This window comes from Berghia stephanieae, chromosome 7 (genome assembly GCF_034508935.2).
Source record: "Berghia stephanieae isolate SIO BIC M18660-M18661 chromosome 7, UCSD_Bste_1.3, whole genome shotgun sequence".
NCBI lineage: Eukaryota > Metazoa > Mollusca > Gastropoda > Nudibranchia > Aeolidiidae > Berghia > Berghia stephanieae.
In genome coordinates this window covers 2,965,036-2,972,974 of record NC_088366.1, presented here as the reverse complement: position 1 = coordinate 2,972,974, position 7,939 = coordinate 2,965,036, and the positions used below count along the sequence as shown (strand labels likewise).

Genomic DNA, 7,939 nt, shown 5'->3' with positions numbered 1-7,939 from the left:
AGAAGAAGAAGAAGAAGAAGAAGAAGAAGAAGAAGAAGAAGAAGAAGAAGAAGAAGAAGAAGAAGGAGAATCAATAATGACAAAATCTTAGATAAAGAGCTTTCACTCACAACATGAATTCCTATCGGATATAATATCAGATGAAAGATGTTGAAATTTTATCCTGGAATCTCACAGAGTTTACTTGGCATTGTATGGGCCTTGTTATGCCTCGCCTCCAGCTTTTATAACAATGATATTACAGTAGATAAAGTATTTATAGAAAATACAAGATGAGACGTTTGAGTGAACATGCGTGCTGACATATTCCCAGAGTAACGAGGAAGTTGTTGTCTACGAACTCTTCAAATCTCTGTGACAGGAAATACAAATACGGAGTCGTGACATTATTTTTAAGTCTCATCAAATCTGAGTTGTAAAATGTTAGATGTCACGTATCCAGCATGCCATAAATGATAAGTGGAAAACAAACAACTTATAAATTGAGTCTTAAAAAGTACTGGTGTGCGTTCATCGTCGTCATAAATAGTATCTCTCAAAACACTTCACAGTCGGTGGACGTCAAACTCAAGCACGCAAACTTATTGCGGCTATGTGTTGTCTTGTGTTTTGACGCTACTTTCGGATAAGGAGGGCGTGAGTTTGAGCTTCACTTGGCGCATAGTTGAGTCATTGGAAAAGGCTTTTCACTCATATTCACTCACCAAACTCAGGTGTAAAATGAATACCTGTCCGTTAACCACGTTGTCTTTGTCGGAAAAATTGTATTATCGCTTAACAGGCGCCATGAGTTGTCTTTGTCGGAAAAATTGTATTATCGCCTAACAGGCGCCATGTCTCATTCTACATTTTACGTGTTGTTGATGATCAGGGACCCTTTGTAAAGATCTTTGAGTCTTTGAGCACATTTAGTTGATGTTGAACTATATTAAAGCTCATTTTATTTTATTTTCTTAAATTTATTTATTTATTTTAGTTAATGATTTGTGCCTGGTACATTCACCCTCACCTACCAACTCGTTCTTGATATTCTCATTCCCCACATCTGGGTGACTGGGAACACATAGTGAAGGAATAGTAAATAACAAAGAGAACTTAGCGAATAATATGACGGAAAAACATGTAATGTAAGTGTTTGTTTATGACATAAAACATTCTCTTAACAATAGGATTCACTGGTCTGATGTCGCGTCCGCCCAGCAACGAGCAGATTGGTTCTAAACAAAGAAATAAAAAGTACCGATTTTCTTTGTTCAGAACCAAGCTGCTGTTGCTGGGCGGACGTGAAATCAGACTATTGAATCCTATTGTTAATTGAATCCTATTCACGATCGTTTTCAACACGTCATCATACAAAAATAGTCCAAATGCTTCTTATGGTGAAGAAAGAAACGTCTGATACAAAAACTCTCTACCGACTTAATACAATTTTCCCAACGGGTTATCTTATACTTGCTCCTCTTTCGAGCATGCTGATGCATTTATTCTTCGAAATGATTTGTACATTATTGTCATCACTGGGAGAGGATGGTTCAATATCAGGAAATTGTATGGGGTTCTATTTTCTATATCTTCATCAGAATCACCGTTCAAATTTTCATCGGAAAAATGAGTTGATTTCACGAGGATGTATTCACTCATCTTCACGTGAGCCAAAATAAGATATGACACCATCAGAATGTGAACCGGATTGAAAGTCTTGCGTCAAGTTAAAAGAAACAACAAAACAAAACAAAACAAAAAAAAACTTGAGCTTTTTTATAGCGCAATATCCACTATACGTGCTCAAAGCGCTTTACAAGGAGTCCCTTACCAACAGCAACAAGTAACATGTAGAACGGGACATGACGCCTGTTAGGCGATATTGCACTTGTTTTTCCGGACAGAGACAACGCTGCTAACGGCCAGGTACTCATTTTACACCTGAGTATGGTGAGAGAATGTGAGTAAAGAGCCTTTTCCAAGGACTCAACTATGCGTCGAGCGAGGCTCGAACCTAGGACCTTCCGATTGGAAAGCGAGTGTCATACCACAAGACGACATAAACTCAAGTTGAAGACATTGAGGTCAGAGGACTTCATAAAAAATCAACAACAAAATTTAGAAAATTGTGCGGATCTCAAATGCCAATAAGTTCCATCCGGAAGTATGTGACTATAGTATACTGTAAATCTAGCTCAAATGCTTGAATCACATCACAGTTACTTTTCCTTTGGTCTAGAATATTCCATCGTGGTCTGTATGAAAGCCAATTCAATAATATGTTACAGTGAATGACAGTCGGATGGTGAAAAGGTTTGTTAAAAGTTCAATTATTATCAAAAATGAGTTCTTGTTATAAATGATTAAATCAACCCTTTTTGTACATCTTTGGGAAATATCAAAGCTTAAATTCACTTCTAAATATTTTTTACAGCTAGTCAAGTTGAGAATATAAAATTTGAGAAAAGTTACTGGATACCTTTCCCCTTACATCTGACCATAACTTCATGAAAAATCACCCGATTTACTTCAAATAAAGATTAAAATGCTCTGGGGAGCACATTCTTTCAGAAATTGTTTTTAAAACTGATGCAAATTCAAAATTTTCACCCTCCGACTAATTATGTCATGCGCTGACAAATGCGCCAGAGTTGTTGCCGATATGAGGGTAATCTAAATCGATCGATATTTGAAAGATTTTTTATGGCCAAATTTTTAAAAACGTGTCTATCCAGAATGCGGCAATTAATTGTAATCTCTTTTTTTCTTACTTGCATCAACCAGGAAGTTTTATCTCTAGAAGAACAGAGGCCAAACTCAATCGGGTTCCAAGAGCACCACTTAAGTATGATGTAATCATTATCTAGTTTCAAACGTCTACTTAAACTACAGTTTTAATAGTTCAATGACGAAGCCACGAACTGGAAGGGGGGGGGGGGGGGGGGGGGGGGGAGGAGGTCGCTTCCCGACCTCCCATAGTGGGCAGGGAGGTACTTGCTGTGTCTGTTATCCCTTTATATCTGTCTTCCAATTGCTTTCTGTCTTTGTCTTGGAGTGAAATTGCTTCATGTTATGTCCTGACCCTGGCCGGATTCCTCGGCTGGGAGGGAAACAGTCGAATGTATAGTTATAGTTTTGGGAGATGAAGTTTTTTGGGGGTTTCTTTTTTACTTGTGAATCATCTCTCTGTCAAAATAAAATGTAACATATGATTTATAAACATTTGATTGTATTCCTCTTCGTGGGATATTGTGTTGGTGTATGGGTGAGACTAAGGTGATCTCAAATTAATTACACTGATAGTCAGTGTGTTATTTGGAATCTACATTCATTTCTTATGTCACCCATTCCCCTTTCTTACTTTTTCGTCAAGTCCTTTTACAATCCAATTTTCTTCCTTTTTACTGGTGATGATAATGATCTAAATATTTCTCAAGAGCCATAAAACCCTTCAAAACAAAACAAACGAAACCTATAAAACGTATGATTCTCAAAACATGTAAGTCGTGACTAGTTATATTCTTATAGATAGAACGAAGTTGGCGTCACTCAGGTCTTTGTTGTTTTTTACCATCCTCGTTTATGAGTAATTCTCACTCAACTGTATTAACCAGACTATAAACGTTTAAGGTTACACATGGTTTGGGTGTTGGTCCGTTATACTTCCTGATAGCAAAGTCGTGAGTTGCTTAGCCAAGGGCATACTGTCTATAGATAGAATGCTCTTGGCCAAGGAGTTCACAACATTGCCATCCGGAAGTATAACGGATCAACACACAAACTCTGTGTAACCATGAACTTTTATAGTCTTGTTAATACAGTTTAGTGAGAACAACTCACAAACGCGGATGGCAAAAACAATAACAAAGGCCTGAGTGACGTCATCTGCATACTAACTGTATTGACCGCCCAACTCAATAAAGCAAAATAAAGACGTAAATTACCAGTTTAATTATAGAACTTTCAAAATATGTCAGTTGAAGTCACGAAAATATAAAAATATAAACATAAAGCTACGATGAGAATAAATTGTTTACATCCTGGTTGATGCTAAAAAAATAAAATTATATTAGCCCGTTTGAATTGGTCTCATGGCTTTCGTTCCTTCTGCAATTAATGAATTAAATGCTGCATGCGTCTAATTGTCTTAACAATTAACAATGTATCACAATAGAAGAAAAGAAAGAGAGGGGGGAAATGGGTAGAGCAAGAAAGAGAGAAGACAGTAAAAGGGAGAGAGAGGTAGATATATATATATATATATATATATATATATATATATATATATATATATATATATATATATATATATATATATATATATAGTTCGAAGATGACGTCACTCAAGCCTTTGTTGTTATATTTTGCCATCCGCGTTTGTGAGTTATTCTCACTGAACTGTATTAACCAGACTATAAAAGTTCATGGTTACACATAATTCTGTGTGTTCGTCCGTTATACTTCCGGATCGCAATGTTATGAGCTTCTTAGCCAAGCGCATACTATCTATCTATCTATCTATCTATATATATATATATATATATATATATATATATATATATATATATATATATATAGAGAGAGAGAGAGAGAGAGAGAGAGAGAGAGAGAGAGAGAGAGAGAGAGAGAGAAAGAGAGAGAGAGAGAGAGGGGGGGAGGGAGGGAGGGAGAGAGCGAGAAAGTGAGATGGAGAGAGATAGAGGGAGAGAGAGAGAGAGAGAGAGAGAGAGAGAGAGAGAGAGAGAGAGAGAGAGAGAGAGATGATATATATATATATGAGAAATATATATATGAAGATAGATGAAGAGTAGAGAGAGAGAGAGAGAGAGAGAGAGAGAGAGAGAGAGAGAGAGAGAGAGGAGGAGAGGAGAGAGGAGAGAGAGGGAGAGGAGAGAGAGGAGAGAGAGAGAGAATGAGATGGAGAGAGAAGAGAGAGAGAGAGAGAGAGAGAGAGGAGAGAGATGAGAGAGAGAAAGAGATCAGATAAAATATATATATATATATATATATATTATATATATATATCGAGAGATAGAGAGAGAGAGAGAGCGAGAGAGAGAGAGAGAGAGAGAGAGCGAGAGAGAGGACGAGGGGAAAAGGTTTATTGGTTTGTATATGTGCGTGCGCTCGTGTGTGTGTGTGTGTGTGTGTATGCACTTATGTTATTTTGGGATTAGATAGTGTGATAGGACTCAAAATATATGTATATAGTTTGGAAGGCCTTCCGGAAGCTCCTACATCCCCAGTATTCTTTTTTTTTTAAATATAATGTTCTAGTAGGGGGTATGAGAGTCGAGGGGGAAAACTTTTATTTTAATATAATGTTCCAGTCGGGGGTTTGAGAGGGGGGGGGGGGACTTTTTTTAATAATGTTCTAGAGGGGGGTTTGGGAGGGGGGAGACTTTTTTAAAACCCTCTACTAGAACATTATTTTAAAAAATAGAATACTGGGGATTTAGGAGCTTTCGGAAGGCCTCCCAAACTCTCAAACCTAGAACATCAGGGAAGGCTTCACTGAAGTCCCAGGTTTGAGAGTTTTATTAACAGATGAGGGTCGTTTTGATTGATTGATAATTAAAGGGCGAGTTACCTGTCCCAAATTTTTAGAATGTGTTTTTTTTTGTTCAGAGTACGGCAGAATAATTTTTATAAATCTGCGTATTTCATACTAAGGCAATGTTGTGGCCCGATGTTTGGTCCCCTTAAAGGATCTATCTAGAATAAAGAAAATAGGGTTGAGGATCAGCATTGTTCCGTACTGCCAATGTTAAATTGTTACCATTGGGCACAGAATTACCGGCACATCTAAAATTTATAAAACTGTCTTTTCCAGACTGATATACGATAAACTATCAAACCTTTTTAATTATTTCAGGCTTATTCTATCATCCATTGACTCAAAATAATACGACGAAAATACTGTATGCTTGGTCAGTCCTTTTTGACGGTTGACTTTCATTGCGAGTATGTATAAGTATAAGTATAATTTATTCTAATTCTACGCACATCCACAACAAATATTGATGACGTCATTTTAAATCTATTGATACTATCAAGTAATAATAATGATAAGCTCATCCGCAACAAAAATGAGGACGTAATTTTAAATCTTTCTTGATACTATTAAGTAATGATAATCTTTCCAATCTATTCTTTTTTAAAAATGGGATTGGAGATCAATATTGTTCCGTAAAGCTAATGTTAAATTGTTTCATCGAGCACAGAATTACTGGCAATCCAAAAATTTTAAAACTATTTTTACAAACTGATACACGAGTAATTTGCAAACTATTAAAACACCAGCCCAATTCATCACCCGGCTATGTGGCCTAGTGGTATGACACTCGCTTTCGGATCGGCGCACAGTTGCGTCCTTGGCTCTGTACAGGCGTCATGTACCTAATGTCCTAAATTAAATGTTGCTGCTGGCCAGGGGTCCCTTGTAAAGCGCTTTGGACAAATTTAGTGTATATTGCGCTATATAAAAGCTCAATTTTAAAAAAAATGATTGTTTATTGACCCTTATGAGTTTAGTTTTGTCAGATTTATTCTTAACCCCAACTTTTGAACATACATATTTGGGACCATGTGTGTTTTTGATTGTATATCGGACAAGAGCAGCACAGTGTCATCTGCTAAGTCAAGGTCCTCCAGTATCTCTGTCAATGTCCATCTTAGACCAGTTTTAATATTTCCAACAGACTCTCTCATGTTCCATCTCTGTGATGTATGTTGCCATCAAATTTTGTGATTTAGACGAAGCCTAACAGTAAATAAACTTGAACTTTAAAAGAAAAACAACATAAACTTTGAACTTTAATTTAATACTAAATGTGCTCAAAGTTCTTTACAGGCCAGCAGCAACTCTTTAAGTCGAAACATGGTGGTTTGTATAGATAGTAAGCGCTGCTACCAGTCAGGTAGCTACTCCAGAGATGCCACCAGGCAAATTAAAAAAAGCCTGAAAATTTGCGCGGACGAGATACAAATCAACGTCAAGGGCTTTGTAGGGATTTGAAAAATATCAAATTTGGAATATTGTTTCAGTACTTATTATTGCAATTGAGAGCAAATAACACACAAAAGAAAGGAGAGTTAACAGTTTTCAAATTGATAAAATAAGGTGCTGAAAACAAAATATAGACAAATTAATATCAATAGCTATCAGGGGTGAGAATGACTGGTCACATAAAAGGAGAAAATTATTCATTGTGAATTTCATGACCCACCCATGCAACCATAACCTATAAATTTAAACTTCACTCAAATTCACTGAGATGTAATCCAAAATTTGTCTCGCAGCAATTTCTGACGCGACTCGGAGAATTTCAAAAGTTGAAAGTATAATTACATTTGGTGGTTGTAGTAGGGATGATGATGTGGTGGTGGTTGTAGTAGTAGTGGTGTGAGGGATGATGTGATAGTGATTATAGTAGTACTGGTCGTATGGATGATTGTGTGGTGGTGGTTGTAGTAGCTGTGGTAGGAATGATGATGTAGTGGTAGTTGTAGTAGTAGTGGTGGTAGGGATGATGTGGTGTTATTTGTAGTAGTAGTGGTGCTAGGGATGATGGTGTGGTGGTGATTGTAGTAGTGGTAGTAGGGTTGATGATGTGGTTGTAGTTGTAGTAGTAGTGGTGGTAGGGATGATGTGGTGTTATTTGTAGTAGTAGTGGTGCTAGGGATGATGGTGTGGTGGTGATTGTAGTAGTAGTAGTAGTAGTAGTAGTAGTAGTAGTAGTAGTAGTAGTAGCAGTAGCAGTAGTGGTCTTAGAGATGATGATGTGATGGTGGTTGTAGTAGTAGTGGTGGTAGGGATGATGATGTGGTGGTGGTCTTTTAGAGATAATTGTGCGGTGGTGGTTGTAATAGTTGTGGTAGGAATGACGATGTGGTGGTAGTTGTAGTAGTACTGGTGGTAGGGATGATGTGGTGTAATTTGTAGTAGTAGTGTTGG

The 7,939-nt window shown here is 37.1% G+C and overlaps 1 protein-coding gene across 2 annotated transcripts in view; it reads right to left on the bottom strand.

Annotated features, from left to right (window-relative positions):
• The window catches only part of LOC144976357 (neuropilin-1-like), a 60,321-nt gene extending 57,442 nt beyond the window's left edge, over positions 1 to 2,879 (bottom strand). Inside the window, exons 1-2 of one of the 2 annotated variants that reach the window (XM_078920610.1) lie at positions 2,754 to 2,879; positions 111 to 352 (exon numbers count right to left, since the gene is read on the bottom strand). The gene's annotated coding sequence lies outside the window, so the exon portion shown is untranslated. Of the gene's footprint in view, positions 1 to 110; positions 440 to 2,753 lie in introns of those variants that run through there. The other variant, XR_013646096.1, reaches the window with a different exon arrangement.
• Between the last annotated feature and the right edge of the window lie 5,060 nt (positions 2,880 to 7,939).